Source organism: Ischnura elegans, chromosome 9 (genome assembly GCF_921293095.1).
Source record: "Ischnura elegans chromosome 9, ioIscEleg1.1, whole genome shotgun sequence".
Lineage (NCBI taxonomy): Eukaryota > Metazoa > Arthropoda > Insecta > Odonata > Coenagrionidae > Ischnura > Ischnura elegans.
The window spans coordinates 95447197-95468915 of NC_060254.1; positions in this window are offsets into that span (position 1 = coordinate 95447197).

Genomic DNA, 21719 nt, shown 5'->3' on the forward strand with positions numbered 1-21719 from the left:
CCCATGATTTCGTTTTTGACTAGAAAGATATTCATAAGGTTGCTTTTGCCCTTTAGATGAATAAGTGTACTTTTTTTCCGCCTTCTTTGAAGTGACTGTAATTGTTCATCTCTAGGCGGTTGGAATGTATAGAATGCCCACCCAATTTTCTAAAAAAAAATGCACTTGGCATTTGTATACTAACCCGTTATATATGTTGATACTGAGATTAACTTAATTACGGCAAGAAGGTGGCATTTCAGGTCTACATTAGCATTGGTCAATGCACACTCAAAGTTTTTTTCAAGTTCATGAAGGTTTTTGAGGCTCTAGTATCACTTTATCATGAAATATTTACAACGGCTAGATGCAAATAAATCTCTTCTTCCAACTTCGCCATATTATGTGTCCTAATTCGTAAATGAGACTTTGAACTTTTGATAATTAATTTGCTGCTGTGATTTATTTTTTAAATAAGTTTACAATTTTTCAGAGATTCCAGTGCCTCGTTTGTTTTAAAAGAATTTATTGGAATAGTAAATGGCAGTCTAAAACATAGCTTTAAATTATTCCAAACTTGGTTACCTAACAATTTACTCCAGCGGAAAGACGACAAATCAATTCTGGAATGGCGTTGTGGAACTTTTATACTTGCATTGCGAATTACCTACTTCGGAAACTCTGATTTTTTTATTTTTTGATCGATTCCGTTCGATGCATCGTCTAAGGAGAGTGCTTTAATGCCATCTCTTAGCGTACGAAATTACTATTTAATGAAAATTAAGTTAACATATTAAAGCTCAAAAATGGGGAGATGGGTGCTCTATGCGTCGTTTAAATGAGTGTGGTCTAATGCCATCCCTTATCATGCGAATGCACTTACGAACGAAAAAGATTTTAATAAATACGCCACAAAATTGGCCAAATAGCATATCAATTTGTCGTCTAAATGAGTTCCTAGAGAATCTTTTGCTATATCTTATCGTACGAAGCACCCCCAAAAAATGATTTCTGCGAATATACCACAAACTGGGCTAAATGTCCGCTCTATTGGTCGTTTGAACGAATGTGATGAATGCCAATTCTTGTCGTACAATATAACGTTGCGATGAAAAATATTATGTTAAATTGCACCAAAAAATTGGCGAAATGATCGTTCATTAAGTGTTCTAAATGAGTGTGATATGATACCATCTCTTATCGTACAAAATGACGTACGGATGAAAAAGATTTCAACGAACCACACGGCAAATAGGCGAAATTAACACTCAATGGGTCGTCAAAATGAATGTGATTTAAATCTAACTCTTATCTTACGAAATACCCAACTTCTTCCTTTCCTCATCATCTCTCCTTGTTATCCCCCCAAACCCTCAAATACTCCAAAATCTCTTCCTATTCACCCTCTTTTTCCGGCTGTTGAATTCTCTCTGGCTAAATAAATTATAGGGTGCCCGTTTAACCCGCTGTAAAACCAAATATAAACATTACTTTGGGGATAAAAATGGTATGGGTGTAGTTAGTATACCCTTCAAGGTTCAAGGTAATGGCGTAAGAGTTAGAAAAGTAACACGTCGCTTAAAAAATCGATCGAGCAAGTATAATAGGCCACTTTATGGGGAGTACAAAATATATTCTACATTATTTTCCTGTATTTAAAATTGAAATTTTTTTATCACAGTCCGTATGAATTTTAAAATATTTAATAGCACGCAGATGTTGGATGTTTTACTCTTTGTACCCTCACAATTACGGAATGGAATCATAGAATTGAAGAAAGTAATCCACCATATAGGTGAAATGGTCGCTCGATACGTCGTCGAAATGAATGTGGTCTAATGTCAACTCTTCTCGTACGAAATATCCACAAATACTACAATACTACAAAAGGCCGTATCCAGGATTTTGTTCTGGGGGGCACAGGGATACTTCATAATAAAAAACGAACGCAATGATAATGGGACCGCATTAAAAATCATTGAAAAAATTAAATCACGTGTCCCCGTGCCCTCCCCCCCCCCCCCCCCCCCTAGATCCGCCCATGATGACAAACATTATTCTGCAAAATATTGGAAAAGAGTGGATCGGACATTTTTGGAAGCCGATTAAAATGCAACCGAAGTGGCAACAGAAATCAGCCTTCTTTGGGATTGAATTGGGCCTCCTCTGTGCTTTCCTCTTAGAAATACTCAGCTTCCTTCCTTCCTCTATCATCTCTCCTTGTTACCCCCACTCCACGGTCTCTTCCTCCTCACTCTCTTTGTCCGGCCGTTGAATACTCTCCGGCTTATGTAATTTATAGAGAGGAGACGCTCCTCTCCACCAACCAACCAACTTACCTGTCTACCCAGCAGCAGCGCACTCCTCCGTGGAGGGCGGCGGTGCATTGACCTGCTGAAAGGTGGGCAAGGCGGGAAACGGAGAAGCGAGCGGTTGCGTTGTACGGCAGGAGGGGGACGAGTTTGAGGTGGATTTTGTGTCATGGAGCCGCGGATGAGGCAAGGAGCAGGGGCGGTCTGGGGTGCTTGGGGGCCCTTGGATGGGGATCTTGAAGGAACTCCCATAACCAGGCATTCTGGGGTTATCCTCCGGAAAATTTCAGGAAATTGTTCGCCCGGAAATAGATTTTGACGCTATTCTGTATCTTAAAAACGAGATAAAAGTAGGGGTGGTCCGATCGGATACCTCGGATCCAAATATCCGCGGATATTGCCCTTCATCGGATACATCGGATTCAAAGTAGCGGAAGACATCGGATCTGGATCCTAAATTTTGAATAATAGAGTCAGTGAATGCAGAGATTGAACAATTATCGGGGGAATCTCAGCGTCAGGCATACTATTAACAAGTGCACAACAACATAATGAAGTTGAAGAATCTATGATTTTCCCGGTGAATAACTTTAATGAACTACCTTCGGGTTCCCAACTGGGTCAGACTCTGCATGATGTTGGCCGACGTTTCGCTGGGAGCCTTTCCCAGCATCTTCAGGGCTAGCCTTTTCATCAACCCGAGGATGTTCCCAACGAAACGCCGGCCAATATCATGCAGAATCTGACCCTATGGGGAACCCGAGACCAGTTCATTCAAAATTTATCAGTTGTGGTTGCTACAAATAAACCAGTCTTTTTTTTAAATTAATATTGTGAAAATATTGCAAAGCTTCACGTACGAAAATGTTCTCTTTGAATCACGTTGTCCAGAACATACCTCCTTACGTGATAATAGTTTTTAACGATCTTTACTCGTAAATTAAGCACTCGAGCACTTAAGTAAGAGATAACCGGACAGTATGGCCAGTAGAATGCGATGTAGGAATGTTTGGAGGAACCAAACTCGTAAAGCATATATGGGCCGTTTAAATGCTATGTTATTTCCGTTCGGAATAGGGTATTTCCCTGCACTTGTAACGTACGCTGACGTGCAAATTCGGAGGAAAACATTTAAGCCCCGTAGCCCCTACCGTTATCTTTAAGGACACGTAGGATTGGTATCGAGGACCCTCAGGAAATTATATGCGCATTCGGTAGTAGCCACGGTCCACCTGCATCAGGTCGGTAACCGTTTTGGAATTTGTAATGAATCTGTTTTGAATAAAATCTTGAGCTATAAGTAAGCGCTACTTACGTGGTGGTGAAGTTCGATGATGCCGTTATGTGGTCCACTTGGTCCAATATCTCGTTAGCCCTCTCTCATGACAGTGAATAGCATATGAAGTTTTCCACTAAGGTTAATTTTCCAATTTTTCTCTTAGTTTAAATATTTACATTTGACTCAATTTCTTTTCCAAAAATATATTTACATTTTGGGCTATGTTTATCATCGGTTATATTTCAATTACCAAGGAGGCCGTAAATATCTAGAGGGGGCACCACTGGTTTCTAGCGTGTGGCCGGAATGGGGTGCTTGGGTAGGACAAGCCACGCCCACTTTGACCAAAACATTGGCAATCCCATATGGGCCTATGGGCCCATTGGCAATGCCTACTATTTGGTCAAAATTTTGGTCATAACTCGTTGATACACTGTAATAAATTATGGAAGGCACAATTTAAATCTTTTTTTCTTACTTCATTGGTAGGCTTCGCGATTTTATTAGTCAAACATCTTCTCCCAGGGAAAAATAGGGTGGTTTCCTTTTATTTTTTCATCACTAAAATCGAAAAATTATTACTCCTGGAATACATATTTAATGTTTTTAGATTTTTAAATGGCGGTATCTATTTTTAGAGATTAAATTAAAAGTGAAAATTTTCAAGCGCGCGAAAACGCGACGCATAAGTATGAATGCGGGGAAAACTCTGTGTGACATCGTTGTGGTTCCCGCTGCCGCAAGTGAGGTGACCTTGGGGAGAGCCTTTGAGCGCTGATACGACGCAGGATGCTAGCAGGTAGCGGAGTACCCTGGTAGCTGGTAGCACTTGGCTTAAATAAGGATTATTAATACCTTATCAAACGAAGGAAAGCTTCCAACCTAAGCCAGTTATAATAGGTGATTATTAAGACATCTTTCCCTGAGCTCTGTGCCTCATGCATTCATTGGTAATCTCAGAAGATGTAAAACTCCTGTCTTCTCGTATAGAAACTAGGTCCTTGTGACGTCACGTGGAGTGGCATCGCATGGGCGCCAATCTGACCTTTTTCAAATGAGGTTAAAATTGGCCATTGCTATTCGTTTAAACCGGGATTTCTAAAACCAAATAATTTGTGTATTATGAAAACCCTATTGGTGGGTAACGAATGACAATCAGTGCATTCCGTTTTCTTTGATGAAGGAAACTACCCTATTACTATCAATCACCACGGTTACGTTCTGCAACCAGTTCAGCAGAAAATAAAACTTTAGGAGAATAAAATAGTCATTTACCTGCACTTATACCGGTATTGAACTTTATAATTGTCAACGGAAATTAACAATTAGAGTAATTAAGTATATTTTCAAGGATATCCCCACGAGTAAAGTGGCTAACAGACGCAGAGTTTATGCATTGATAGAAGTATCGCGAATGATGAGAAAAATCCTACAAAAAATCCCTCTCATACTACCCCAAAGAAATAAAACAGCATTCAGCCCTGAAGGTGAGCCCCGAGTCGCATCTTGAAACGTTGGCCATAATGGATAAATGAACCCGTTGGGATTCCCTAGAAGAGCTTACCCATATTCTGTTGACTAATTAGTTATTTTTAAATTTGTATGAGCCTTGTTAACCCTTTGTAACTCAGAGCTGTTTCTGGGAGAAATTAAATTTCAAGAATTCTCTTTTAAAAATGTAAAAATATACTACTCAATCATAATTATTGTGGCAGCTACATAAATCACCATTAAAAATGGCAGCACAAAAGAATACGGAGATGAAATTTGTCCTGAAAAGATCTAAAAATGTATAAATTTTTGATATTGCTTAGAAGCAACATTGATTGTAATAGGTTAATAACATAAAGCACTCCTAAGTGTATGCTGAAATACATTGAATGCATACAGAACGATGTGAAAGAGATGAAAAACGTTGGAGTGAAAAGATTAATTAATATGAGAATTGAGCGGAAAGCTGCGTCAAAACAATCTTGAGATAGTTGTTGACCAGTGATTGTCGGAATGAGCCTTTATATCATATTTCCGTTGTTCTTTTTTGAATTTTGGAAATTCGTTGAATTTTTTATTCCAAATCCAAATTAGGTGAACTGTTCGTTTTATTACAATTTGCTTTAACATTAGTATCATAATTTAAGACTGATTTCAGATTTGGAAAAGATCTTCACAATTAGCGTGATTAAGGCTTTTGTTCAAGAGAATGTTATGTAGAACTAGTTGCAATCCCTTGCGTTTAAGCTTACCTTTCCTAACTCTAGGGTGGTACAGCTTTATTTTTCACCCGGCTTTACCCAGGATTTTGCTGAGAAGGAGAGAGCTTCTAACGTTTGATTCTCTCCTCTTTCTATTTGATAAGTTCCCTGAACGTAGCATTTATGCTTCTTAACCTCAGAGATTTCATTAAATATTCAATGAATTCTCCCTATTTGACTACGTGCAGCAATTAAAGGATGGGAGAATAAAAATAAATGGAATGCTGGCTCAAATTGCTTAATCACCCGTGTAGCTTATGGCAAATGGCCTATATGGCAAATGACCAGAAAGAATATAAGATAAAATAATATAAATATAATATATAGCTTTATAGTTTTAGACTATTTTAGGTGGTGAAGCTTTATTTTTCACCTCCGGCGTGATCGAGGTTTCTGCTAAGGAGGAGAGAGCTTCTAGCGCATGATTCTCATGAAATATTCAATGAATTCTCCCGCGCAGCAATTAGAGAGTGGGCAAATAAAATCAATGGAATGCTACCTCATAGTTGTTAATCACCAGCGTTGCGTATGGAAAATGGCTTAAAATAAAAAAATATGATAAAAAATAAGTATAAAAATGTATGTAATAAAAATAGAAAAAATATGATGCTAGTAATAAAATATGTAGCTTTATATTTTTTAGACTATTTTAAGGGGTATAGTTTTATTTTTCACCCGGCTTTATCAAGATTTTTTCTGGGGAGGAGAGAGATCTAGTACGTGATTCTCTCCTATGTCTATTTGATAAGTTCCTATAAGTTCCTTTAAACATAGCAATTATGCCCCTCAGCCTCAGAGATTTCATTATACATTCGATGAATTCTCCCGCGTAGCAATTAGAGAATGGGCAAATAAAATAAATGGAATGCTACCTCAAAGTTGTTAATCACCAGTGTAGCGTATGGCAAATGGCCGAAAATAAAAAAACCTGGCTAAAATAATGTGCGTATTCTTGTCCGTGTATTCTGTACGTTTCTTTTTAATGATTAAACGTTAAACGACGGAGCTTCCACGCATCTTGCCTCGGCGATATTTCTTCCGAGGAGGTCTCTCCTCCACCGCGCGGCGGATATGGAGGTGCTTAAGACAACAGCGGGGATTCCTTTTTGCCGATGTGGTCCCAACAACATCCTCTTCCCAACTTAATAACCGAGGCAATTTCCCCTGAAAATATTGCCACTAAATCAAGGGAATAATAAAACTATTCGGTAGACTGGTATTCCCCATTCCGACCATTACTGCTCAATGTTTTCTGCGTTAACCGGCGGGTATCGGTCTTCTTTTTGTGGTCATAAAACTTTGGAATCAGGAGGTGGTCTTCGTGTGATTTCTAACCAATAGAATGCAGTTTAAAACTGTATAAATACCTCAATTTACTTCAAACACTGCATAGTTTATCTTGAATTAGCCTAGTACTATTGCGTTACTTTTGATTCCTCTCCAGCTTTCCCGACTTTTTCCTATTTGTATGGTTAAATTTTGATTTTTTTTCATGCCACCGTACGAAGAACTTTATTTCTACTAAACGCTTTGCGGCGGGAACGAAAAATGACACTTGTGATCCCTGTAAAGCATTTCTGGGGTAAAATCTTCAAAAGAAACAGAATACGTTCGTCGTTATCCTCTTAAATAGAAAGGTTACAACACTGATGATTCAAGGACAATGTTATTCATGGGGAAAATATGTTAGAAAATTCTAGTTCTATCTATTTTTACCCATAGGAAAATTTTGAGAGATACTTGGTCAAAGCATCTTCCTTGAATCAACTTCATTTGGGGTTTATTTTATTGCTGAAGCCATTCATCTCGCCATCTACATTATCCTATCTGTCGTTGCGTTATTCATTTTATTTAGCGAATAAAACTTACTGTTTTACGTATTAAGTTCATCCTTTGCCAGAATATATCCATATTTGAAAGCGTGCTGACAGACCTCAGGCCTTAGCACATTATGTAGTTAATAGACCCATTTTTTCACAAATATAAAAAAATTGTGCTGAAAAAAATTCTTACATGGAAAAGTTATGATTCCTAATTTTTTCACTGTTGGTTTTCCGAGATTTTATTCCAATTAACGGCTTCTTTTAGGGTTCAGAATATTGCGTATCCAAATATTTTATTTGATTCATTTTCTTTGGAAACTAAGCTAACATTGATTCTTTTATGTTTAAAATTTCTTTTTCCTAATTCCGTTCTTGGGAATCTAATACGGTCTACTTTGTTTTTCACGTATATATCTGTTCTTTTTTCAGCATAGATCAGTGTTTATTTATATTTATGTAATTGTTATATTTTGCTCAGATCTTTCCTTAAGTAATCTTAATTGTGTAGAAATAAGGAATCAATGAGCCTCGGCAAACGTTCTTTTGCCCATAGGTGAAGATGATATTCCCTATCGAAATGACGATCAGAATTAAATTTATGTACGTTTTTCAAACCACTGTTTGGAATTTATGTGTGTACTACCACATTGTTTTCTTAAATGGATGCCTTTCATGATTTCAATGAAGAAATTTTACATCATTGATGTTTGTTTTGGATTCATTACGGTAGTTTTCACGCGCAAACTTGCCGAAATTCTTGTTTTAATTCTCTCTGGCGTACACGGTTTCCTGAACTTTGAAATTCCTCAATGAAAATGAATAGCCATCTGTTCGTTTTCTTTCCACGCAGACGACATGCGTGTACCAATCCCCAAGTAACCGATTTTCATTCGACATAGCAGAAGCTTGCTTTTTCAAGAAGGCATTGGTATTCAAAATAATTCGTCTTGTGGTTCAGTTCTTCTCCCTGCTCTCGGAATGCAGAGTGATCTCCTCCGTTTGCATTTACCCCCGAATTTCCCGTGCATTCAGCTTAGCTTGAAAAAAAGAAGAATAGGATGCATTCACTCTGTACGTTCTTGAATCTTGTTCAGGATTGCTCATGCTATTTCTCTTCGTGTCTCTTCCTTGTTCTGCCAATTTATTTCGGAATTCGACGCTTTTCGGGAGCCGGAATTTTCAATTTGTTGCCACTAGAGAGCCTTGCAGCAAGCTTGGTGCATCTCCTCGTGTTCGCCGTCCTTCGTTTCCATGGCATTCTCGTACAGAGGCAGGTACCTGTGGCGAGGAAGTAAAAATTCGAGTTCGGGATACCTGCAGTTAATGAAAAGCCTGCTACTTTGGGAGTTTGGGTAGGAAAATTGGTAGCCAATGGAATTTTTGTAAACACGTCTTTTTTAGAGAGTTTTTTAGGTTTATTTTGCGATAAGTCTCTTTTAATAGCTTACTTTTTTCCCAGATTTGTTGTTTTTTCTCAAACCAATGATTACGCATCATTTGTTTACATTCCTGCTTTGTCCTTTTCCTTCCGCTTTTCATGTTCCCCTTTAGCTGCAGTGCTGCCTTACCATGCTATGTTTATTTCACAGTTTTTCCTTATTCTCTGCTAAGGTTTAAGTTGCATAAATATTCTTAAAATGTGTACTTCAGTATTCTTGGCCAATGTGAATCCAAATGCAAATTTGTAAGAATGGGTACTTGCAAAGACGAGAGCCAATGCAATTCTCTAAAGGTGTGATGCTATTCATGTTTATTTTACAAGTTTTATAATTTAATGTTTGTATAATCACCTTTACAATTATAATAATCCTCCAAAATAAGTACATTAAGCAGTTTCATAGAGACTGAACTCCTCATTAATGATATTCAAAGAAATTATGCATATCAAACAGTAGCGAGTAATTTATTTATTTATTGTCCTTAAAGATCGTAATTCATTGAATTTACTTTTCTCATTGCAGGTCAGTTTGGATGGCATGGATATAACCCATTAGATAACTCTAAATTTTAAGCATGGCATGTGATACATCGTGGGTGAGTTCCTTTAATATTTTCATTCCTATCCTATTTTCAAGATGGTACCTTTTTTTGATTCTTGATTTTTATGGTAAGGTTACATTATAATTACATAATAAATATTATGGGTTCATTGCAGTTCATCAGTTTTGCAGTTTTAGGTTCTAAAACCGTGATGGCAAATATGAGTTAGCTCTTGGTTGATTAGGAAAAGAACTCCGTCGAAAATTATGATATCTAAATGTAAGGTGGTGTCTAGTCGCGTGGGATGTCCAGCCTTTTGAAAAAAGTTTGAAATCAGTTTCAGTATTTATTTCCGCGCTCATCACCGTGTCCTGTTACATCCAATTTACTCCCCTGGGGGTGTATGCTTGCCATTGATCGGAATTATTTCGATCGAATTTCATTCCGATCATATGATGCTGATTGTTTGAAATGCGGTCAGAAATTATTGTGGTTGAAAATTTTCACTCCAAAATCTCACTGCGAGACCTCATATTGCCGTTACGATGAATATTTTCAAGCCCAACAAATTCCGATGGCACTGATAAACATCCGGAATGAACCGATCGGAATAAAAACCGTTCGAAATAATTCCTATCAGCGTCACGCACAGCTCCCCTGCTCCACACTCATTTCCCGCCTATTTCTATGGCTGACGTCGACGGACCAATCACAGCCAAGTCGTAAGTGCCACCTGCCGTCCTCTTCCCCAACTACCTGACTTCTTTACTCGAACCCTTTTTTTTCTCGCCGTGAAGCAGGCGCCCTTTGTTAGGATCTTCAGTTGTCCTCCCCTGCAAGAAATGCATTTGTAGTTGGCTGCATCCATTCTTTTCAGTCCCTTATCTCTTTCTTTCTCTTTTTCTTCAGTTTCCTTCCTTCCTTCCTACTGCTTTTCTTACCTCACCGCCAGCCACCTTGCGCGGCGGGCAGCATCAGAAAAAGTCGAATGCACGTCCTCTTTCCGATTGGTCTTCCGTCCACCGTTCCGCTTCTCCGTCTCCGAGTCCAAAGCATTCCATTTTTCGAATTCTCTACCGCATGTCTGCACTCCTCTTCCTATGCTCTCCCTCGTCTTTTGCATTTTCCAACTGCGTTTTTCCCATCGACCTTTTTCGGACGATTTAGACGGACATTTTCTCTTCATCTGTCGTGGGCAAGGGTATTATTCCCTCTCGACAGTATCTTTAAACGAAAGCCTCGCTCTCGCTGATATACTTCGCATGCCTTTTACCCATCGGCCGTCCGCCCCTTTCCCCCATTTAGTGACTATCTTGTTATTTTGCGAGCATTTGCGAGGAAAAATAACTCTTCTAGACATGGCTAGAGAGGGAAGTTGCGTGCGTGAGGAAAAGTACGTGATTACCCCATTTGTTTCTCTAGCTATATTTTTGATCACCAGAAATTTCTCTTTCTTCCACTTGTGCGTGATCTACCCATACTGTTGCAAAAATATTCTGGTTCAACATCAACTTAATGTTCTTCATGGAATTTTTCTTCAGATTGTGTTGACGAGACCAAATTTGAGTTTAAAAATTTTAGGAGAGGCATTTGAATACCTACTTCATTCATAGTGAAATACGATTTAAACTCATTTTTATAAGATGGCATTTTGATCATACTCATTTGTTTTTGTTAATTTCAATGTTTAAGTCACCTAGCTGACGAGCCAGTTGATCCTCAACGGAGCTGATTAAATTAAGGAAGGATATAGATATATTACTATTGTGTTTTCAAAACAAAATAATAAGGCTCGGCCTTGTTCTATGTTGAAGTCAGAATAAATCCCTCATAATGCTGGGAAAAATTGTACTGATAACGTAAAAGCCAAAATACTTGCCAGATAGATTACTTTTTCATCAAATATTTTAATTCTTACACCGATCTTCGGCAGCAGTGTCGGGTTTTCCGGTTACTACGGTTCACCTTTTTTAGATAGAGAACCTTTGCAAAAAAATCAATTGGAAGCTTGTCTCTTACCAGTGTAAAAAATATTTTCGTTATTTTTAGTTATCACATTAAAATAATTAACGAGGTCTTAGATGTATATATGAGTCCTTCCCTTAATTTTAAGAGAATATTTCACAAGCCTAGATTCAGTTTATCAATACAGATGAAATAATAAAATTATTATTATTACAAAATTCCGTTATTAATCGCGCACAGTAATGATAAATATTGTGTTATAAATAATGATAAATATTGATACCGCCATTTTGCGAATACAGTGCGAATCCTTGGAGATTGTTGGCTCTTTATCATGGATACCCAAATTTGGTCGTGCATTCTTCTCTTACGAGTCAGTTTCAAGGCTGGACTTAAAACCCACCCATTCTTTGATGAAAATTCGAAGAGGAGAGATACGGTTGTTGGACGGTGGCTCCGCCCTTGTGGCTGATGAACGTAACCAGCGTAAGCTATTCGTCACGCATATTCTTTGTTCAAGGGCGTATATCCAGGATTTGCTAAGCTGATTCAATTGCGCTGAATATATCGCTTTCCGTGTCCTTAATCTCTGCGGAATGGTCTTTTCCCGTTCATAACTTTTGTCTTATGTCTTACAAATGGATGTACTATCCATTTCCGTGCGTATTCCACCAATCTCCCGGTAACCTCTCCTCGCCACCGCTAACACTAAATCCACGGCCAAAGGTATTCAGACTTTTTTTTTTGATTCCGTTGGTATTTAAAAAATATTTTAGAGATATAATTTAGAGATACACAGGGAATTTGCTTTACTAAAAAGTAATTATACCCGGATTTAGAGATAGTTAGACCCTTCAGCATAATATCTCACCCCTTCTTTCACATTGAGCCTCCCTAAACGCATTACATGTACCTCTGAGTTCGGTTATTTGTTCTCCCAGTGCACTCCTCCTATTATTTATCCCTGCGGTTTTCAGCAGTGGTATTGATTGCCTAACGGCGTCAATAAAGTTTTGTCTTAGAAATTTGAAATATTTTGCCAATATCATCAAATTGCTATCCTTTTATTAATGCATACGAAATCCCGCATACGAAATTAAATTATTACTTATAAATAAATAAAACCTAGTATATTTTTTGCTTAGTTAAATTTTGTTTGTTATGGCCCACCATCCATCTACGGCCACCTTACAGGATGTGTTCATGATCCACAGTTTCTTCAAGCACAACTCTTTGGAATCAAAGATTAACCTCGGCAATTACCATCCTCACCTGGTCTTCAAAAGTAATATTGAGCATTTTCAATACAATATCACATAATGCAAGATGCATATTCTAAGTATTTATCTATAGAGTGACCCTCCGTAATAGATATAGAGGTATTAGATCCACGACCAAATAAATAGTAATGTACGCAGAATTATTTATTTTCAACTTCCCCTTAAACAGCAAATAGAGGCCTTTGCAGCGGAGTAATTGAAAAAGCACGACACATATATTATATACATGCCCTGGATAGGGGCCACCTTGGCCGGATTCAAACCCGCGACCTACGGATTGGCAGGCTAGGACCCTACCCTACCGCCACCGAGGGCAGACAAAAATTACGCCCCCGGGTGAGCAGGAATTACCAGCCTTTCGGTTAACAGCCAATATCCATCCTTGTCAAAGCCGTTACCCATTCTTGGCAAAGGGCCTTTGTTCCTAATTCGTAATAATTGCTATGGAATTATTTGTTTAACCTTTTTTTTGTTAGTCGCAGCTATTTAATTTAACTTCCTATTTATCACTCGAAGACTGTCGTTTTTCATCTGTTTTGCACGCGCAGAATCCACCTGTTGCGCACATCCCAGGGTCCTATGTTTTTGTGCCTCTTTCTGTCTCTGAGATGTCGGAGATTTTCTTTCGCTCGCCTCCCGTTCGGAGTTCTGTGGGAAACGGCAAATCGTTTGGAGGAGCCATTGACATTTCGTTTCGTGAAAATAGCGACGTGTTTTGTGCCGCGGGGGAGTGTTCGACGCGCGAGTCACGCGGCGGACGGCGCTGTTATGCTTGTCCGTCCGATGCCCGAGTCTCGAAAGCATCCGAATGAATGGTGAGAAGCGGACACAAGGGAGTCTGTGGCCATGGGAAAGTCTTTACGAGCGTAAACAGCATTCCGGAAGTAGGTATCGAAACTCTTTAGAGTGAATCAGCCGTAAACACGCTTTCAACTATTAACCTTCCATCTGTACTGGTACACAGCAAAAATATACTTCTCCTTCTTTAGACTACGAGTATAACACATAATTGGAATTGAGTAAAATATTATATATTTATGTAAAAACTACATCTGGACTGAATTTTCTGGAAGTACTGAATTTAACTCTTTTTCATTATTTAAACCGCGAGTATAACAAATTATCGTACATGCGTAAAATATTTTATATGTATGTAAAAACTACATCTTGACTGAATTTTCTGGAAGCACTGAATTTAAATCTTTTTCATTATTTAGACCGCAAGTACAACACATTATCGTACATGCGTATAATATTTTACATGCTTGTAAAAACTACATCTTGACTGAATTTTCTTGAATTACTGAATTTAGTTTTAAATTCGAATGTTCATGACTATGAGTTGTAATTTTTAATGCACAGAATCAGAGGAATATGTTTCGCGTATATATTTATGAAAGTAATTCATGTAATTGCAATATTTGCTGTCGCAAAGAATGGAGTACTACGCATGTTCCTGTTTTAATTTTACATCATTAAAATATTTGCGATACAGATAAATAACTTCGTCTAATCGTATCATCAAAAGTTGAGGGAAATATTTTTCATTTCTTGTTTTTCTTTTTATTTCTCGATGCTTTTTTGGTAAATTTCCTCCATTTTGGGTCATGTTATACCCAAAGAAGTTTCTATTTTGCTATGGGGCGTGGATAACACACCTAAAAGACTACTGTACCTGCACAGCGTTGAGAGATTGAATGAAATGTAATTCCATAGAGTTAATTTTAAAAAGTTTTGTATGATTTGATACGTCTTATTTCTCCGTCAGATTCGTGAGGGTTATTTTTACCTTTGGATTAAGTGAAATCTTTTCTTAATATAAAATCATAATGAGCTTTTTAAGGCATTAAAAACTACTAGTGTTCGCAAACGCATTTTATAGTACCGTTTTGGGCGGAAGCGTTTCAGTGTGCTGGAGACTAATTTTAATGGTTACCTACTAGGGCCCACTAATATTTTTTCCATGGTTCACCTATAAGTTTATTATTTTTCATTGAAAGAAAGCCTATTAACTCTTTAAAATGCAAATTCTTTCATGGATTCATACTTTGTGGTGTCCTGATCGTTAATTTGCAGGGGTTCATTTCGTATCCGAGATGCAAAATATCGCTTTAAACTCAAAATAAACTTTTTTATAGCGAGGAATCGGTATTTTTTTCTTTTGTAGAAAAAGTCGTAAACATTTGAGGCCTTGAGTTCACTATTTGGAGCACGAAACAAAACTTTTAATGACTTTAACTCTGAGACTTTTATTGCCACTTATACCTCCTACTAGCAACTCTTCTTTCATCTACGTTCTGTTCAAACATATTTTTTTCTATTTTGTATCTGATCAGTTTATTTCTCTCAGTACATAATTTATCTTTTACTCACCATTTTAAAACTACACAAACCTTGAGCCAAGCGCTCCTATTGGCCGCTATTTTGTCATGAGTTGTCCAGAGTATCTAGCATAGGGTAAGCTCGTGGCTAATCGATGCGCACCGCTAAGAGTTTATGTAGTTTAAAAATAGTGCGTTTTCGACCCAAACCTCATTTGTAATTTTGTTTCCTTCTGGCATCAGCTATCCAGGGTTTAAATTTTATGACACAATGTTTCTCCACCCTGTATATTTTTAAACAATCCTTCCTACATAGAGGAATAAAGGGGTGGAACGACCTACCTGAAGATATTTTTCAGATCTTCCCCGCAAAAACTAAAATTTTTAGGAGTAGTGGCCTGTTTACACGGTATAATAACACGTACAAGTTAATGTACATTTGCGTGAATGATTTTGGTGTACCGGAACGGAACATGTACGAATGTATGAACCAAATTAGAACAGGTTCTAGTTTCTGTGCATGCGTTCGCACAAGTTGGATGATTACACGGTGCATTTTGGCGTTCATTCTCGCGTTCGCACATTTAGACATAAACCAGTACGTGTTAATGTATCGTGAAACCAGACCTTAAGCGTTCATAGATTCTTGGTTGATGTCATTTTGATTTGTTATGGAAAGTTAGAAATTAGGTTATTTGGTTCAAATTTCATTTTTTGTGCGATATGATATTCGATTTAACGCATTTTTTATACTATAGGTCTCTTTACCTTGTTTTTAGATAGGTAGACTTTTCATTCATTTATTCAAATCTCATACTGCCACCAGGCAATTTTCTACTGGTAGCAATATGTAATAAATAAATAAATATGTTGTATGCAGAACGTGGAGTGGGTTTTTTCTATTTTTACCTCATCCTCACTTGCTTTCGTCTCCTCTGTTGCTTTTATCTTGTCGATCATAAAAATCCCTGTTAGCCTAACCACCGTTTCAGCGTCTAAACCGCCCACGCAGGCCACGGAGACTCCGCAATTCATTCACGGGCCGTTCGAAATCCACCTTAGTGCCACTCCCCCAAACCACCCCCTCACCTTGGGCGGAGATTTCGGGAGAGAGATAGTGCATCTCAAGGGGGTGGGTGGGTGGGAAAAAATCACGATGGCCGGCCCAGACGATGGAGGCACTATTTCCCACCCCCTGGGTGTAGTACATCAGGGATGAGTGGTCAGAGAAATGTTTTTATGGGATTGGTGAGGCTCGTGCGGGGCAAGATTCGGTCGGCCTCGTGGGGGTGGATATACTGCTTCCGGTAGAAATTGAGGTCGAGTTAGTCGTTCTTTCGAATTGAGAGGAGCAAATTTCAATCAAGTTTTGCCCATCCCCATGCATCCCGTACACTTCGCTATATGCTAGGCCTCCATGCTTCTAAATAATATTAGTAATGTGGACATAGGTCGGAGGGAGTAACGCGTAATTTTTCTACCTGTAATTTGTGGTATAGGGTGGTTTCCTATTATTTTTTTATTACCTAAATGGGAAGATTATTACTCCTGGAGTAGGTGTTTCAAGCTTTTAGATTTTTAAATGACGATATCTATTTTTCGCGATTAAATGAAAAGTGAAAATTTTCAAGGGCGCGAAAACACGACGGCTAAGTATGAATGCTGGGAAAAACCCTGTGTGACGTCGTTCTTGTTCCCGCTGCCGCAAGTGAGGTGACCTTGGGGCGAGGCTTTGAGCACTGATACGACGTAGGATGCTAGCAGGTAGCAGAGTACCCTGCTAGCTGGTAGCGCTTGGCTTAAATAAGGATTATTAATACCTTATCAAACGAAGGAAAGTTTCCGACCTTAGCCAGTTTTAATAGTAGATTATTAAGACGTGTTTCCCTGAGCTCTGTGCGTCATGCATGCATTGGCAATCTCAGACGATGTAAAATTCTTATCTACTCGTATAGAAACTAGGTTCCTGTGACTTCACATGGAGTGGCATCGCATGGGCGCCAATCTGACCTTTTTCAAATGCGGTTAGAATTGACCATCGCCGTTCGTCTATAATGGGATTATTAAAACCAAGTAATTTGTGTATTGTGAATTTGGGTATCGAATGGTGGGTATCGAATCGCAATCAATGCCTTTCGTTTTCTTTGATGAAGGAAACTACTCTATTATGAAAATGCAATTGATTGCAACATTATAACGTAATTTTAAGAGTTCTCTGCTAGCATACTAAGCCCTCTGGCCAATAATGTTCTGCGATACGTACGCCAAGGAAGCTAGCTAATGCAGAGAGGTCGTTTGTTGTGACCGGAATACCCAGGTCACCCGATTACCGGTCCGCTACATACATATTTACACCACCATTATCCTTCAGTTTGATCTCCGGGTCCTAATCCAAGTCAAGCAATATAATTTCTTCTCCCCGAATGCCTTCCATTGTGGTTTTCGATTTTTACCATGTGCGAGTACGAGTAATCATAATTTTTTCTATGCAATAGGTACCTAGAGATATTAGATATGAGGAGAATGCTATTGTTTATAGAATTTCATTTGTGAGCGAGCGCAAACTGTTAAAAACTTACAGACACAAAAGTTGCAGTTAAAAATTAACTATACTGCGGGGATGGGTATTAGACACTAGCTTGTATATCTTAATTCCCAATGCTAGTTACAGGAGCTTATTTTCGCCTTGGTGTTTTTTTAACATTGATGAACGAGAGGTGATACTCTTTAGAGAACGCTTATAACGAGGTTGTTCGGAAATTTACTAATGTCAGAGAAAATGCACAGGATTATAATAGAAAACTTGATCGATTGAAGGAGATATCAGTGCTTGAAAGATGTCAACAATGACCATAGATTCTACTCTCTTGAGAAATGAATTGTTTAAGGAGTTCGAGCTAATCACGATTCTAGTAATGTTTTACATTTGAGTATTCATATTTGTGGCAGAAAAACGTTTTTTTTAAACGTCACGAATTGTGAATAGCACAGCTGTTTCCATAAAAATAAATGAGGGTTATTTGTCGTGGATGAGTCGACCCCTTAGAACATCGGGATGGGACCATAAATGTTTTCGGAGATTGATGCCTTTGAGAGTCGAAGGTTGGGTGGCTGGGTTATATTATGGTCGTTGGGATGCAAGAAGGAAGGGTTCTGGATATAGCAGGCGTATTAATGGTCTAAAATGGACGTAAGCTGCGAGACGATTCTCGTAACTTCTTATGGTAGCCTACCTCCGATAGTTAGCGGAAGCGGTTTTTCGGAAATTCAAAATTGAGAAGCAGAACAGATGCATTTCTATATAATAACACATTTTCGCGACTCAGATTTTTATTGTTTTTCTTCCGCAAAAAGCTTTCTCCCGTCCACATTTCAAATTTGCAAAATATCCAACTTGAGGACGAATGGCTGAATTGTTGGAACTGAGTAACAAGAATCATAATCACGGATACACCATTATTGTATTACCACAAATTTTTAAATGCTCAGACCCAGGTTTCGACACTTTACTCTGTTTGAGAATGATAACCTTTGAAAATAGCCTTTTTCACTTATGTGAATATGTTGAATTATATAGTGTATAGTGTCAAAACCTTGGTCAGGCTATTGAAAAATTGGTGGAGCATACAAAATTATCTGTGATTACGTTTCATCATACAAATAATAAGATAAGTTCAAAGTTATGTTAATGTTCATAAAATGCCTAAAAATGTGAAATATTTCCATATTCTTCAGTGCTGAGTAAAGTCAAGATTCTAAATTTACTGGTATTACGAGCACATTTTTTCTCAATTAAACGTTTTTATTTACTCTCCGATATTTTTCTTCTTCATTTTAAATTACGGGAAAAATGCGGTGGGACGTTCAGCCATGTTCACCTAAGGGCCTTCTGTTCAGAGCTGGCAGACGTCGACGCCGGGTTTCTCTCCTCCCTTTCTTCCTTACCCTTCCCTCATGACCTCATTTGCCTCCTCTGAATACCTGTATTGTGATTACGTAGCGGGTATCTTTTGACGTAACCAGGGAATTGAGACTTATAGGTCAGTTTGAACAATAGAAGGAACTTTTCATCATTTTTTCATTTCTTCCATCTGTGCTTATTTTTCTGATTGGATTATGTGCATGGAGAGGATTTTTTCCTTTTAAAACTTTTTGTATGTGTATACCTATATGAAAGACATAGTGAGCATGAACTTCCATAAGACGAAGAGGCGACCCATACCATGTTTACCTATGGGACCTTTTGGAGAATATTACGGAGAAGATTACTAAGTTCTTACATATATCCAACAGCGCGTCCAGCGCACGGAAAATCTAGAACTGTGCTTAGTTTTTTTTTATTCCCTGGAATTATATATCAATCATTCATATTTTTTTGCTCCAGCGAGGAATTTCAAAATATTTTATTTCAAATTCATTTCACATAAAATTTTGCCCGTTCAACACCTATTTTCTGGCCTAAAATTTGTTTTCCGTATTTTTAAGTTCAGTATCTCAGTAGAATTTTTGCAGTCGCATCGAAAAGTTGAATTTCAGACAAGACAACATAGTCGAAATGTCTTGCACTCTTGACTCAACCGAGATTCAACAAAACGAAAAATAGAATGTCTGGTGACGTCAACAACTACTTATGAGGTCGAAGGAGCTTCCTGGCTTGCATAGAATAAATTTTAATTTTAAAAACAGTGTGCCAACTATCATATTCCTTGCCCTTTTAAATACTTAAATATAATATAATTTAAAAGCATTGAAGTTATTTTGGGGATTTTAAAATTCTTATTTTAAGCAGTGATCACGTAAGATTAGCCTGGTATTTTTTATATATATTTCACTAGAAAATCGGGAACTATGCATGAATTTTTATGTATTGATTGGCTGTACAGTGTACACCCTTCCTAATCTAGTTAATATTGTCTCACTTACAAGAAGATATATATTTTTTGTTAGTAAGACACCGTGGAGTAGCCAGGAATTTCTTTCGGGGGAGGGTCAAAAACCAGGGGGAAAATTTTTGAAAAATATTGCATTAAGTAGAGGGTTTTTTTTAAACGAATGGTTACACATTTCATAATCGAAAAACCTTGACTCTTCAAAGAAATCTTTCGTAAATTCATTATTTTTCAATATTTTGTTTTCTTTTTTGGAGGACAGTAATTGTGTTTTTATGTTTCGGGTGGGGTTCGGACCCCCTGGATCTCTCCCCTCGCTATGTCCCTGGTAACACATCTGCGTACCATATCATACCATTTTGGCTTCTATGCGTCTTACTGCTTAACGTTTACGCTCTTGTAGATCAGGGGTGGGGTGGGGTTGGGAAATTCCTTGTTGTGGGTGTGGTTTGGCCACAATTGAGATGGATGTATCTGTTGGGCAAGGGGCACTCCATGAGCGGTGCCCCGCAAAAGATCGAACACTTTTTTTCTTCGGTTATCGTGATTCGATGGGGTTGGATGAACAGGGAAGCGGTCTTTCGACAATTTTTTTCATGGTCGATGCCACGCTAATATTTCCTATTAGCCGGGATTATATGCCGAGGTGTTTTTTGCTCACTGCCCATAACTTCATCTGTATTCCATATATTCTACCGCAAATTACCCCAATGATGTGATCTGGAGGCGTGATACTATGATTTCCCGGCGATGTTGTTTTTTCACGTCGTTAATTTTCTTTTCAAAATTCCGAAAAGATGTCCTGGTCGTAATGTAGCGTGTATTTTTCGAAGTAACCAGGGAATTGAGACCTATATTGCCGTTTGAAGAAGAGTGCAAATTTTTCATAATTTATTCATTTCTGATTTTATCTTTATTTTTTATTTTGCTGATATGATCATACTCATGAAGAAAATTGCTTCCATTGTTAACCTCTTATATCTAAATACATATATGAAGGAAATGCTGAGTATGAATGTACACTGTTTACCCATTGGAGCTTTTGCAGAATATTACCTGAACGATTGCCAAGTTATTACCAATCTTCACCCTAGCTATTATCACGCTTAGTAATGCATCTGCATCCGGATTGTAGAGCCATAATAATATCATAACTCATGGAATTGCCGTATCAAATCGTATGAAGACTAGATGTTACATGTGAGGTATTTCAAAATAATGAATGCTGTTGTAGTGATAGCATCAACTGCCTAGAGCTGTCTTCGAAGAAAAACTTGTGTACGAACAAGACTCATGTTGATGGTGGATGTAAGGCTTTTTCATGCTGTTTAAGAACAGAAATTCTAGAGCAGAGCTTTTAAATCATAATGAAGTATACATGAACGAAACCATTTTAGGGTCTGGTGAATTGTGCGGCAAAGCAATTAAACTTCACTGAAAAGTCTATTTATTGCATCTGGTGGATGTCGTAGTAATTTCTTGGCATCATTGTCTTGAAACTATCATGATATTAAGCTTTTATAACACAGACCTAACTCAAAGAAGTAGCCAAGGGGAATGCATAGAGGAGGCCCAATTCCATGCCATAGAGGACTGATTTCTGTTGCCACTTAGGTCGCATTTTTAGCGGTTTTCAAAA